General features: G+C 40.8%; 1 protein-coding gene across 3 annotated transcripts in view; it reads right to left on the minus strand.

The window, feature by feature from the left end:
- The window catches only part of DPP10 (dipeptidyl peptidase like 10), a 460,866-nt gene that overhangs the window by 362,019 nt on the left and 86,395 nt on the right, over positions 1-12,452 (minus strand). The window lies entirely within an intron of this gene.

Genomic DNA, 12,452 nt, shown 5'->3' on the forward strand with positions numbered 1-12,452 from the left:
TAATACTGCTCCACCCCTCCCCCACATGAAACAGCACTTTCTCCATCTGTATCTGCCAAGATAAGTTCTCACTTTTTCTCTCTCATGTTGACCTATTGCAATTATACAGGCCTTTGTTACCTCAAGATTAGATTGCTATCATACACTCTGTGTGGGATTACAGCTTGGGAACATTCAAAAGTTAAAGCAAGTGCAGAAATCTTGTGATCTATTTATTGAGTTCCACTTTGAGAGCCCATTAAACCAGTACCCTATAATATTCACTGGCTTTCAGTAAGCTGGAGTAGAACTTGAGATATCAGCTTTAAATTAAAAATGACTTAAATGGTTTGGGACCTGGATACCTAAGAGATTGACTCTCTGTGACATATGGTCATAGACAGGATCAGCAGTGCCACTGGAGTTGGGGTATTCATGGAATAAATGAGAGGAAACAGCTGACGTGTTGAGGGGTTCTTGGTTTAGAACCCGCTCTCCCTGACCCACCAGTGCCCATATTTAACAACTTTCTGGGCATGTTGCAAAGATGTCTTTTCTCTCAGGCTACTGAAGAGGGAGCAGACTAAGGGATGGGAGTGGTTCTATTCACAGACAGTCTTTTGGTATTCTTTAGTTTGTTTGCCAATGGGATAGTCCCCTAAGGCAACGAAAGGATGCATCTCGCTGTAATATAGAATACTTTTTTTAGCACATACAAAAGATTGTTTCTGAACAAATTTTCAGACATCCGAGCAAAGAAAACTGTTGTGACGATCCACATTCTTTGACACAAACAAACCACATGGGCATCATGGGATCAGAGATGGGTTTTTCAGCATGAAAGCCAGAAGCCTTTACTGCCCAAGCCAAAAGAGAACTCCCTTAGCACTGAGACAGTAAATAATTGGTTGCATACTTACTAAGACCAGTCACTCAGAGGAGACATATTCTCTCTTTCCCTCAGACTTATAAGAAGGGTAATATATTTCATACTTCCCCAAGTCAGACAAGATTATCTGAGATCTATGAGAGGTCCTAAAACAATAATCTTGGTTTGTGTGTTACACATACACATCAGACATGATCCAATGTAATGCACCTACCTGGCTGTGAGCATATGTATAGATAACACAAGGAAAATACTACGCTCTGCGCTATAACAATTAATACCGTATACTCCTCACAACAATTTTTGCTTTTTTTTTTTGTAATTTCCCTTCCCATGGTTTGAGAATATTTAAATATCTTTTCTTCCATAGGTCCTGTCTTATGAAAAAAGTCAGTTTAAATATTCCAGTTTAGCACATATGCCTTGAACAACTGTGAAACACTGCAAAAGGTCACTGTGAGGAAAGTAACAGGCAAACAATTACTTTTAAGCTATTAAAAGTAAATATTTGTACTAAATACTCTTAACTCTTAGTTCCTGAATATAACCCCACTTCATTTAAATCAGGCTATATACACATTAAAAAAAGATGGGAAGCTGGCCCCTAGACTTTCAGTAGTTGACTCTTCATCAACAGTTAATGTTCAGTCCAGTACAGATGGACTAGCATAGTTCCCTTCTGTGATAGTAAGAGCTAATAATTTCACTTTTTGCATTGTTGTACATAGTTATCCCTTCATAAGTGCTAATGTGTAGTTGTTGTTTTCTTGTGTTTTCTGCAGACAAATCACACTTCACACCCCACAAACAATTATGATATAGAGCTCTAGGATTCTAACACTGATGGACAGAATCCTCTAGACTGAATTCCAGCATAGCAAGCCATTTTTCTCCACTATTACCTCTAGACATAAACAATTTAAAATTTGGAGAACACAATTCTTGCCACACTGAAACAAATAGAAAGGCCTAAGAAAGACAGCATTGTACCAAAGAAACGTGGTATCAAATCACAGTTCCTTAAAAGGGTCACTGATTCATTGCCAAATGGTAGCAGATTTCCAGTCTCTCAGATCAGATTTCCTGGTCTCAGCAGAAATCAGTGACAGAATCAGGGTATTTTCATTTATTTACAAATGTACTGCACTGGGGATGTATTATGCCAAGAACAAAGAGCACAAGGGTAATCAATTATGGGAGAACCCTTAGGCTCACTACCTCTGCCCTGGGTCAAGAGGCAGCTCAGCAACATTAATCTCTTCCCGGGGAAGAGGTGGGGGAGGGGCCAACACAGACCCACAAGCCAAAGCTGCATACAGATTTTTTTCTGCAGCTTCCTTTGACTCAGTCCAAATGGTCAAGTAATTATGGATGCTGCTCTTGGCCCTGCTGTAGGTGCAGGGCTTACTATAGGTTGCACTTGTATGAACTGGAACTCTCTGGTCTGGCAACATCCGTGGTCCAGAAGGACCACGGGTATTCCAGGATCACAAACTGATTCTGTGGGGGTGGGGAGGCTGGCAGCCCCGTACTACGTGTGGGATTGTGTTATATGCATGGCACAGCTGGGCTGTGGTGGGTCTGGGGGGGGAGGGGTTAGGAGCCAGTGCACGGCTCAGAAGGGCTGCACAGGGAGCCAGGAAGCCCAGGGGTTGGGGACAGGGAAGGGGGAGTCAAAAGCAGGAGGAGGGGCAGAAATGATCTCCCCTGTTCTGGAAAAATCCCTCATCTGGGACAAGTCAGATCCTGAGGGTGCTGGGCCAGGGAGTCCAACCGTAGAAAAAAGTCTGGACCATTAGCTTCACACCACCGCCTCTGCATGTGGAGATTACCGGGCTCTATAGGTTTCCATGGGCAGTTTCAGCTTGCGTTACTACATCAAGTTCCATGAAAGAGAATGAGAAGACCTAAACTGAACAGAGCTCTTGGGGAGCTGAGTAGAAGAGGCCTCAAAAGTTTCCCCAACAATCATCCCTTTTGTAAGGCTACCTAAAATAGTATGTTCTATAAATTAATTGGGGCCCAATCCTATCACTCTTGCTTATCTGAAAACCACACTAATTTTAGTGAGATGCTTCTGGTAAATAAGGGAACCAGCTTTTGGACCTTTCTTCTGGAAGTCATCATAGAAGCAAGGAATTCAACCTTTGTTCAGCCATTAGATAATGGAACGTAACTGTTAGTCTCTTTCTTAAACAGCTAATAAAATACGTATGTTAAGAAAAAGAGTAGTCAACCCAATGAATTATGCATATCATTACTTCTAAGGAATGACTAACAGAAAGATGCTTGAAATCACAATCATATTTCTTTATATATAGGGCTTTAAACATTTTTTGGGGGAAAAGGGGAGGCTACTCAAGCATCTTTCTTTGCTGAAACAAATAATATTATTGCAAGGGTCTGTCCTGGGACCAATCTTATTCAACGTATTTATAAATGATCTAGAGAAAGGGGCAAAATTAGCAGATGATACCAAAAGGCTCAAGATAGTTAAGACCAAAGCAGACTGTGAAGAGCTTCAGAAAGATCTCACCAAACTAAGCAACTGGGCAACAAAATGGCAAATGAAATTTAATGAGGACAAATGTAAAATAATGCACATTGGAAAAAATAATCCCAGCTATACATACAATATGATGGGGACTAACCTGGCTACAACTACTCGAGAGAGAGCTCTTGGAGTCATTGTGGATAGTTCTCTGAAAACATCCCACACAGTGTGCAGCAGCAATCAAAAAAGCAAATAGAATGTTAGGAGTCATTTAAAAAAAGGGGTTAGGAATAAGATAGATTATATTTTATTGCCTCTATATAAAACCATGGTACGCCCACATTTTGAATACTGCCTACAGATGTGGTTGCCTCATCTTAAAAAAGATATATTGGCATTGGTTCAGAAAAGGGCAACAAAAATGATTAGGGGTTTGGAACGGGTCCCAAATGAAGAGAGATTAAAAGACTTGTACTTTTCATCTTAGAAAAGAGGGGACTAAGGGGGGATATGATAGAGGTCTATAAAATCATGACTGGTGTGGAAAAAGTGAATAAGGAAAAATTATTTGCTTATTCCCACAATATAAGAACGAAAGGCCACCAAATGAAATTAATAGGCAGCAGGTTTAAAACAAATAAAAGGAAGTAGTTCTTCACTCAGCGCACAGTCAACCTGTGGAACTCCTCGCCAGAGGATGTGGTGAAGGCTATGACTTTAACAGGGTTCAAAAAAGAGCTAGATAGGTTCATGGAGGTTAGGTCCATCAATGGCTATTAGCCATGATGTGTAGGAATTGTGTCCTTAGCCTCTCTTTGTCTGGAAATGGGTGACAGAGGAGGGATCATGTGCAGATTACATATTGTGTTCCCTCCCTTGGAGCATCTGGTGTTTGCCATTGTCAGCAGACAGGATTCTGGGCTAGATGGACCATTGATCTGACCCAGTATGGCTGTGCTTATAGTCTTATGTTCATAACAAAAAGGAAAGGTTTCAAGTACTTTCATGAAATGTTTTGTAAAAGAAACACCAGTATAAAAAAATGTAGAGATGAGTGATCTGATGCTTCTTCCATGCCACTATAGAACAGGAGTAACTCCAATGATCAATGGCTTGCCAAAGGCCTTCCTGAAAACCAGTAAAGGCAGCGGCACCAATATGTGCAGTAGCATCCAAGCACTCCTGAAGGGGGAACCCCAAGGCTGTTCCCCCAACTTCAGAAAGACAGACAATTTAGATGTGAGATGTAAATGCAAAGAGTCTATCCTTTATTCTTCCTTGTAATTGAATTGGCATCAGCATGCAACATATTAACTAGACCATATGACCAAGGTTCCCCCTAAGCTGCATGGTGGCAGAACCCAACAGCTGTTTAATCAGTCCCACCCAATCAGGAGTTCAAGCTGCCTGACTGGGTGGGGGTGATTAAGCACATGGGGCTATGCTGCTGCAAAGCTTAAGGGAACCTTGCATACAACTGTGTCCTTGTATCACTCTTTCCCTTATTCTCCCTACCATTTTCCCTCCTGTGTTTATACATTTGTTTATTCTTGGCTTAAAACGAGCCCGAAACCCACCTTTATATTCTGAACTATAATAATATTATAATATAATGTTATTCTAAATTACATATTAGCAATGAGAGGATAAACTGGACAGTTGTCTCTAGGAGCCTCAACCTCCAAATGAGCCTAGCCATTATTCTTTGGAACTCTTCCCGGGTTTAGGCTCTAATTTTTTTTTTTTTGATACAAAGTAAAATTATTATTATTATTCAGCAATAAGCCCTATACAACCTCATATCCAAGCATTCATAAACAAGAGGTAATTGACTAGGCCGTGTATAATTCATAAATTAAAATGTGTCATTTTAGTCTGAGTGGTAGGGCAATCCCGGAGAGGTGTAAAATGATGCATAGTGCAGAGAGAAACTAAAGAGTGAATCATTAGAAGTCTTTGACTTGACCATAAAGTGTCTCCTTAAATAAATGCATGAAACTATTAACTGGCATACATAACAATGAATAGACAGAGGGGGTGTCCAAGGTTCTAGGTAGGCTCCTATACCAAAATAGTATGAAAGAAAATATCAACTTTTGAAAAGGTTGTTGTGAAACACTATTATAGATTTTACAGTATAACTCAAACCAGAAAATTGTCACTCAAAGCGGGCCACCCAGCCTAAGGATTCTCATTAATTTAAATTATTCCTGCCTCCCAAGCCATGATCCATTTAATTACATTATTACCAGATAGAGCCATACATTGTATACAATTGGATGTAATTTGTGATTGAGTAGCATTGTTAAAACACAGCTACAATGAGGAACATTTCCAGTAAAAAATATTGTGCACTAACCATTGATAACGCTACTGTTTTCAGCCACTTTTCTGTCCAATGTACTGATGGCCAAATTCTAAAATCAGTTGAATGTTGAACTTCTTTAATATTAGTGGGTTTCATACATATAATTATAAATTAAATAATTTTAGCCTTGAGATCCTATACCTATCATCATCCTGGTTTTGCCTGTACAAGATTAAAACAACATTAATTGATTTGTATCACTAAGGAAGTGTCTATCTATACCTATTCCATACTTACACAATATCTAGTCTCAACTGCAGTATTTCAAAGCAGCAGAGGACAGAGAAGTTATCCAGTAGTACTGATGGTGTTATGAACTTCAGTAAACATGCTCCAGGGAATCTAACTATCACAGATGTGAGAAATAATAGGCTTTTAGGACTGACAACTAGTCTGATGTTGATTGGATAAGGAAAGTCCTAAAGCAGTAAGAAAAAAGTAAAATTAAAAGTTAAATGCATTGACCCCAGATAAAAAAATAATTATTTCCCTCTCTCCAGAGCATCTGATCAGGAAGAATATTTTAAAGAAAAAAAATGAGTTTTTGAGTAAGGCTTAAGCTCTGGGCTGGTGATATGAAGTTACTACATAGATATAAATTAATCCAGGACATGCTTTTCTTTTAAAAATGGATTCTGTGACAGTAGAAAGTCAATATTTGTCCACAAATTTAATATAAAGACTTGCAAAAAGGTGGAATGAGGATGGGTTGGACCAATCCTATGAGAAAAACAGATATGGCCTCAAATGGCTATAATAGCTAGGCAAGTTTCCTGATAAATTTACATTAATAGAATATTATTCAAAACCATCTGTTGCAATAATTTAGATGTATACACTCATAATCCCTCTTGTAATTAACATAAGAAATGATTCACAATTTTCTTTTTAAAGGCGTTTGTTACACAACTTTAATTGCTAATTAATGTTTATGAAAGGCTTTAAGGTATAAACTTCTTTGCAAGTATGTATAAAACTGGGCAAAACACTAAAACAATAGCATTGCTTTGACATGCTGAGTTAGTGTAGTAATTTGGTTTGCTAAATTCGTAGAAAACTGAATTTTTCATCATAATCTTAGAATCATTAGTAACTTTTAGTGTTCCCCTTTTTTCTGTAAGAACTACACGCAGCTTTGCAGTCAACCATAGAATCTGAAGACAGGAAATTAAGGATTAGTTCCAGAAAAGGAACTCACTTTACGTGCCTATGTTCAATTACAGCAAAACTCCAGGATGCTGCCTAAATTGTCTAGATACCTAAATTTCTGCTGGTGTGCCTGCACAAAGCAAAGTCTTCACTCTGTTAAGCAGTCAGCAGGGTGTCAGACTAGGCATTCCCAGCCTTCCTCACTCACCTCCTATTTGCATGACATATTTAGCTATTTATTAGAGTAGGGAACTGGAACCCAGATCTTCCAGTTGAGTACTCTAATCACCAGGTTAGAGACTCTCTCTATGTCCCAAAAAACTATTTAAATATATTATACAAAGAGGAATAGCTCCAATAGGAAACACTTTAGCTTGGCAGATAGAACACACATCTAGACCATTGGAGAACTGGGTTCAAGTCCCTGCTCCCAGTCAGGCAGAGTGGGGATCTAAACCTGGTTTTCTACATCCTCAGTAAGGGTATGTCTACACTACAAAGTTAATTCGAACTAACAGCGTTTAGTTCGAACTAACTTTCATAGGCGCTACACAGGCAAACCGCTAATTTGCACTTAATTCAAACTAGCGGACCGCTTAATTCGAACCAGAAAAACCTCATTCTACGAGGACTAACGCCTAGTTCAAATTAAGGGCTGTGTAGCCACTTAATTCGAACTAATGGGAGGCTAGCCCTTCCCAGCTTGCCTGGTGGCCACTCTAGGCACAGCCAGGGAAACTTGTCTGCCCCCCGAGCCCTTAAAGGTGCACGGTCTGGCTATGGTGCCCGTGCCAGGTGCAAGCCTGCCAGCACCCAGCCAGCTGACCCTGCACCTGGCACGGCATGAGCCAGTCACCCGCTGCCACCCAGCCCTCTGCCTCTTCCCAGGACCAGGTTGGCGGCTCCCAGGAGCCTGCCCGGGGCCGCAAGAGGTGGGTGCCCGCCTGGTCTAGTGCGGAGATCTTGGACCTCATCCAGGTTTGGGGGGAGAACTCCAACGTTCATGACCTCTGCACTAGGCACAGGAAAGTGACTGTCTAGGGCACCAAAGGCTACATGTAAAGCCAGGAGCAGGTTTACATGAAAATCAAGGAGGTCCAGTGAGACTCCCAACTCTGAGCCCTGAGCTTAGAATATAAGAACGGCCGTACTGGGTCAGACCAAAGGTCCATCTAGCCCAGTAGCCTGTCTGCCAACGGCGGCCAATGCTAAGTACCCTGGAGGGGATGGAACGAAGACAATGACCAAGCCATTTGTCTCGTGCCATCCATCTCCAGCCTTCCACAAACAGAGGCCAAGGACACCATTTCTATCCCCTGGCTAATACCACTCCATGGACCCAACCTCTATGACTTTATCTAACTTCTCTTTAAACTCTATTATAGTTCTAGCCTTCACAGCCTCTTCTGGCAAGGAGTTCCACAGGTTGACTATTTGCTTTGTGAAGAAGAACTTTCTGTTATTAGTTTGAAGCCTGCTATCCATTCATTTCATTTGGTGTCCTCTAGTCCTTATATTATGGAAACTAATGAAGAACTTTTCTTTATGCACCCTCTCCACACCACTCATGCTTTTATAGACCTCTATCATATCCCCCCTCAGTCTCCTCTTTTCTAAGCTGAAAAGTCCTAGTCTCTTTAGTCTCTCTTCATATGGGACCTGTTCCAAACCCCTGATCATTTTAGTTGCCCTTTTCGGAACCCTTTCCAAGGCCAAAATATCTTTTCTGGGGTGAGGAGATCACATCTGTACATAGTACTGAAGATATGGCGTACCATAGTTTGATACTTCCCCTCCTCCTTCTTCCCCTGGCTTCCCCCTTCCAGCTCCCTCCTCCCAGGTTTCCCCTCCCCTCTCCCACCCTCTCTCTTCCCCTCTCCCACCTCCTTTTCCCAGTCTCCCCGAGTTTTGTTCAATAAAGAGAGATTCTATTTTTGACCACACATGTCCTTTATTTTTTCCATCAAGAAGCAGGGCTAGGGGGGCGTAAGTGGAAGGAGGTGAGGGAGGAATGGGGGATGAGCCCCTGATGGGGAGGACTGGGGTGGCTCTGCAGGCTCCTCGGGGTGGAAACTCTCCTGCAGCCCCCCGATTGACACCCCCCCCCACATGGCAGCCTGCGGCAAGTGCAGCCGGGCTGATGGCCAAGTGCTGTGATGTGCCGAGTGTGGGCATTCAGGGCACTCCAAGCCAGGACTGCTTTGCTGTCCCTCATCGAGGTAGACAAGCAAGCGGAGAACCCTGAGAACAGTCTATCCAGGGTGGGGGACGGGTCCCTTTAAGCACAGCCCTCGGCTAGCCTGAGGCAGCAGCTCCACACTCTAAGTCCTAACCTGATGCCCTGCCGGCACTGCTTCTGGCCAGCCTTAACTTTGGTTCAGGGTCCACTCAATGTGGACATGCTAGTTCGAATTAGTTTTTAGGTCTAATGCACTAGTTCGAATTAGCTTAGTTCGAATTAACTAATTCGAATTAAGTTAGTTCGAATTAGTGCTGTAGTGTAGACATACCCTAAGTACTTTAATTATTGGGCTATGTCGATAAGAGGAGAGGGGACCATCCTTAGGGGTTATTTTTTGCATTAAAAGACTGGCTGACATGACTTGGACACCTAGCTCAAGAGAGAGCTCATGGATGTGAATCCTGAGACAAGGCAAGCATCTTCATGAAGTCCAGAGTTAAGCCCCATCCATCAAAGGGAGTTAGGTACCTAGTCATCACCCCTCCCTCAGCATTTTCTACTGAGTAGCTGAGGAGACTCTCTGCTCTTCATGGTGGCTTTTGTGAATCCCATTCTTAGGTGACTAATTGTCCTCATTAACCTTATAGGAAGCGTAACTTGGGTCCAGTGTGGATTCACGTAGTTAACAACAACTGTGGAACTTCTCAGTCTAAATCACCTTTTTGGATCAAGCCCTAAAATACTAAAACTGTAGACACTGTTGTTGTGACCATGTTGACCCCAGGATATTAGAGAGATGTGGTGATTGAGGTAATAATTTTTATTGGCCCAACTTGGTGAGAAAGTCAAGCTTTCGAGTTAACACAGATCTGAAGAAGAATATAAGCTCAAAAACTTGTCTCTCACCAATAAATGTTGATCCAATAAAAGATATTATCTCACCCCATTGTGTCTCTAAAGATCAAAATGTCATCTACCTGCAGACTGCAGCACAGGATTCATATGTTTCACAAAAATTTCGTAAATGTCTGCAGCTTGAGTTGCATATCCTGAGTCAATACAGAACATTCATTCCATGTTACAACATTCAGGAACAAATGGTTATGCAGAAAAGTAAGTCAAACGAAGATTGTTGGGTCATGAAGCCCTAAAGGTTTAAGTCCAACTGAAAGTACTTTCCCATGGCTAACACTGACTACAGAACTATAGGTAAGGTTTAATTTGAATGAATTTATATCCATTTGAACTTGACTAAATGCATATGCCATAGAAAACTGGCATGAGGCCTCAATACTGATGTCATAAAAAATTCTGATCTCAGGGAATAGAGATCCTAATGGAAAATGTTATGTACAAAGCCTAGATACAGAAAAATTAGATTTAAAAAACCCAACATAAAATAGCTGAAGCAAAATGCAGGACAATGTAGCACTTTAAAGACTAACAAGATGGTTTATTAGATGATGAGCTTTCGTGGGCCAGACCCACTTCCTCAGATCAAATAGTGGAAGAAAGTCACAACCATATATACCAAAGGATACAATTAAAAAAATGAACAAATATGAAAAGGACAAATCACATTGCAGAACAGGAGGGGGATGCAGGAGGGGGGGAGGAAGGAAGGTAAGTGTCTGTGAATTGATGATATTAGAGGTAGGGAGAGTGGGATGTTTGTGAGTTAATGGTATTAGAGGTGATAATTGGGGAAACTATCTTGGTAATGGGTAAGATAGTTCAAGTGTTTGTTGAGTTCTTTTTGGAAAGTGTCGAATTTTAACATGAATGACAGTTCAGAGGATTCCCTTTCAAGTGCAGATGTAAAAGGTCTTTGTAGCAGAATGCAGGTGGTTAAGTCATTGAGAGAGTGTCCTTTCTGGTTAAAATGGCAAGAAACTGTTTTCTCTTTGTGATCTTGTCTGATATTTGTTTTGTGGGCATTAATCCTTTGGCGAAGTGTCTGAGATGTTTGTCCAATGTACATAGCAGACGGACACTTTTGGCACATGATAGCATAGATTATATTTCTGGATGCGCAGGAATATGTGTTCTTGATCTTATAACTCACTTGGTTAGGTCCAATAATGGTATCAGCAGAATGAATATGTGGACAAAGCTGGCAACGGGGTTTGTTGCAAGGGAAGGTACCAGGGTTGGTATTAGTGTGGTATGTCCTGTGGTGGTTGGTAAGAATCATCTTGAGGTTAGGTGGTTGTCTATAGGAGACTATGGGTCTGTCTCCCAGAGCCTCTTTGAGTATGGTATCCTGTTCCAGTATAGGCTGTAGTTTATTGATAATGTGTTGGACAGGTTTATGTTGGACAACATAAAATACACTTTCTGGAAGGTTGCAGCAGAATATTATAAACAGACAAGACACAAAAGCAGGAAGAGGTAATTAACTGATATAATAATGTCTAGGTAGTAGGACGCTGCATGCCAGAATCAAAACCACTCAGAATAGCAAAGAATGGAAGGTTTGGGGTCCTTGAACTGCTACCCAACTTTTTCAGCTGACTCAGATATCTTACCTAAAAGGAGGGTTATCTCCCTTGGAAATCAAGTGAAAATGGATTTTGTTGTAGATGAATTCCAATTTGACGCTGTTTCTCTGGGCTTGAATAAAGACATTAACTGGTTGACATATTACAAAGCCAATTTGTCCTGCCTTTAATATCTACCTTTTCACATCCAAAGCTATGAATAGGACACATCCAACCCACTTAATTAACCTCATTAATGCAAGTACTAAAATTGATAGGTACGTCTTCTGCTGTTATACATATATATTGGTTTCTGTTAATACACTCCAATTCATCTGATAAAGTGGATTTTACCCATGAAAGACCATGATTCTATATATTTTTGTTAGTTTCTAAAGTGCCATAGAAAAAGTCATTTTTAAAGTTAGAGACTAATATGGCTACCTCCTGAGACTTTTTTAATAAAGACATTAGTTTACATGGAGCTTTTCACCATACAGCCCATCCTGTGATTGGTATTAAATATTACCGTCAGTACAATTATAGTACTGATTGTGCAGTGCTATACATGTAGGAAAATGAATAGAGCAATTACTTTAAAACAAACTGATGGTATCTGTAGCTCCCTGGTTGTTTTTGAGTAATTCCATGGCCTAAACAGCAATGTAGAATAAAAAACTTATCTATGAAGTGTTACAGAATAGTTATAATCCATTTGTGTAAGTACCCATAAGTTTCACACATCATGCTGCCTTTGTAATTCACAGCATTTAAGGACTCTATTGCGCTAGCTCTTGTCTGAATGATTATGGTCTTACAATTACTTCCCGTGGTCAATGTCTCCATTCATCAGAATAGCAGAGCTTTTTTTCAGAATCATTGTGGAGCGTCAGTATTGCACAAGTCCATGA

Source organism: Pelodiscus sinensis, chromosome 7 (assembly GCF_049634645.1).
Source record: "Pelodiscus sinensis isolate JC-2024 chromosome 7, ASM4963464v1, whole genome shotgun sequence".
Lineage (NCBI taxonomy): Eukaryota > Metazoa > Chordata > Testudines > Trionychidae > Pelodiscus > Pelodiscus sinensis.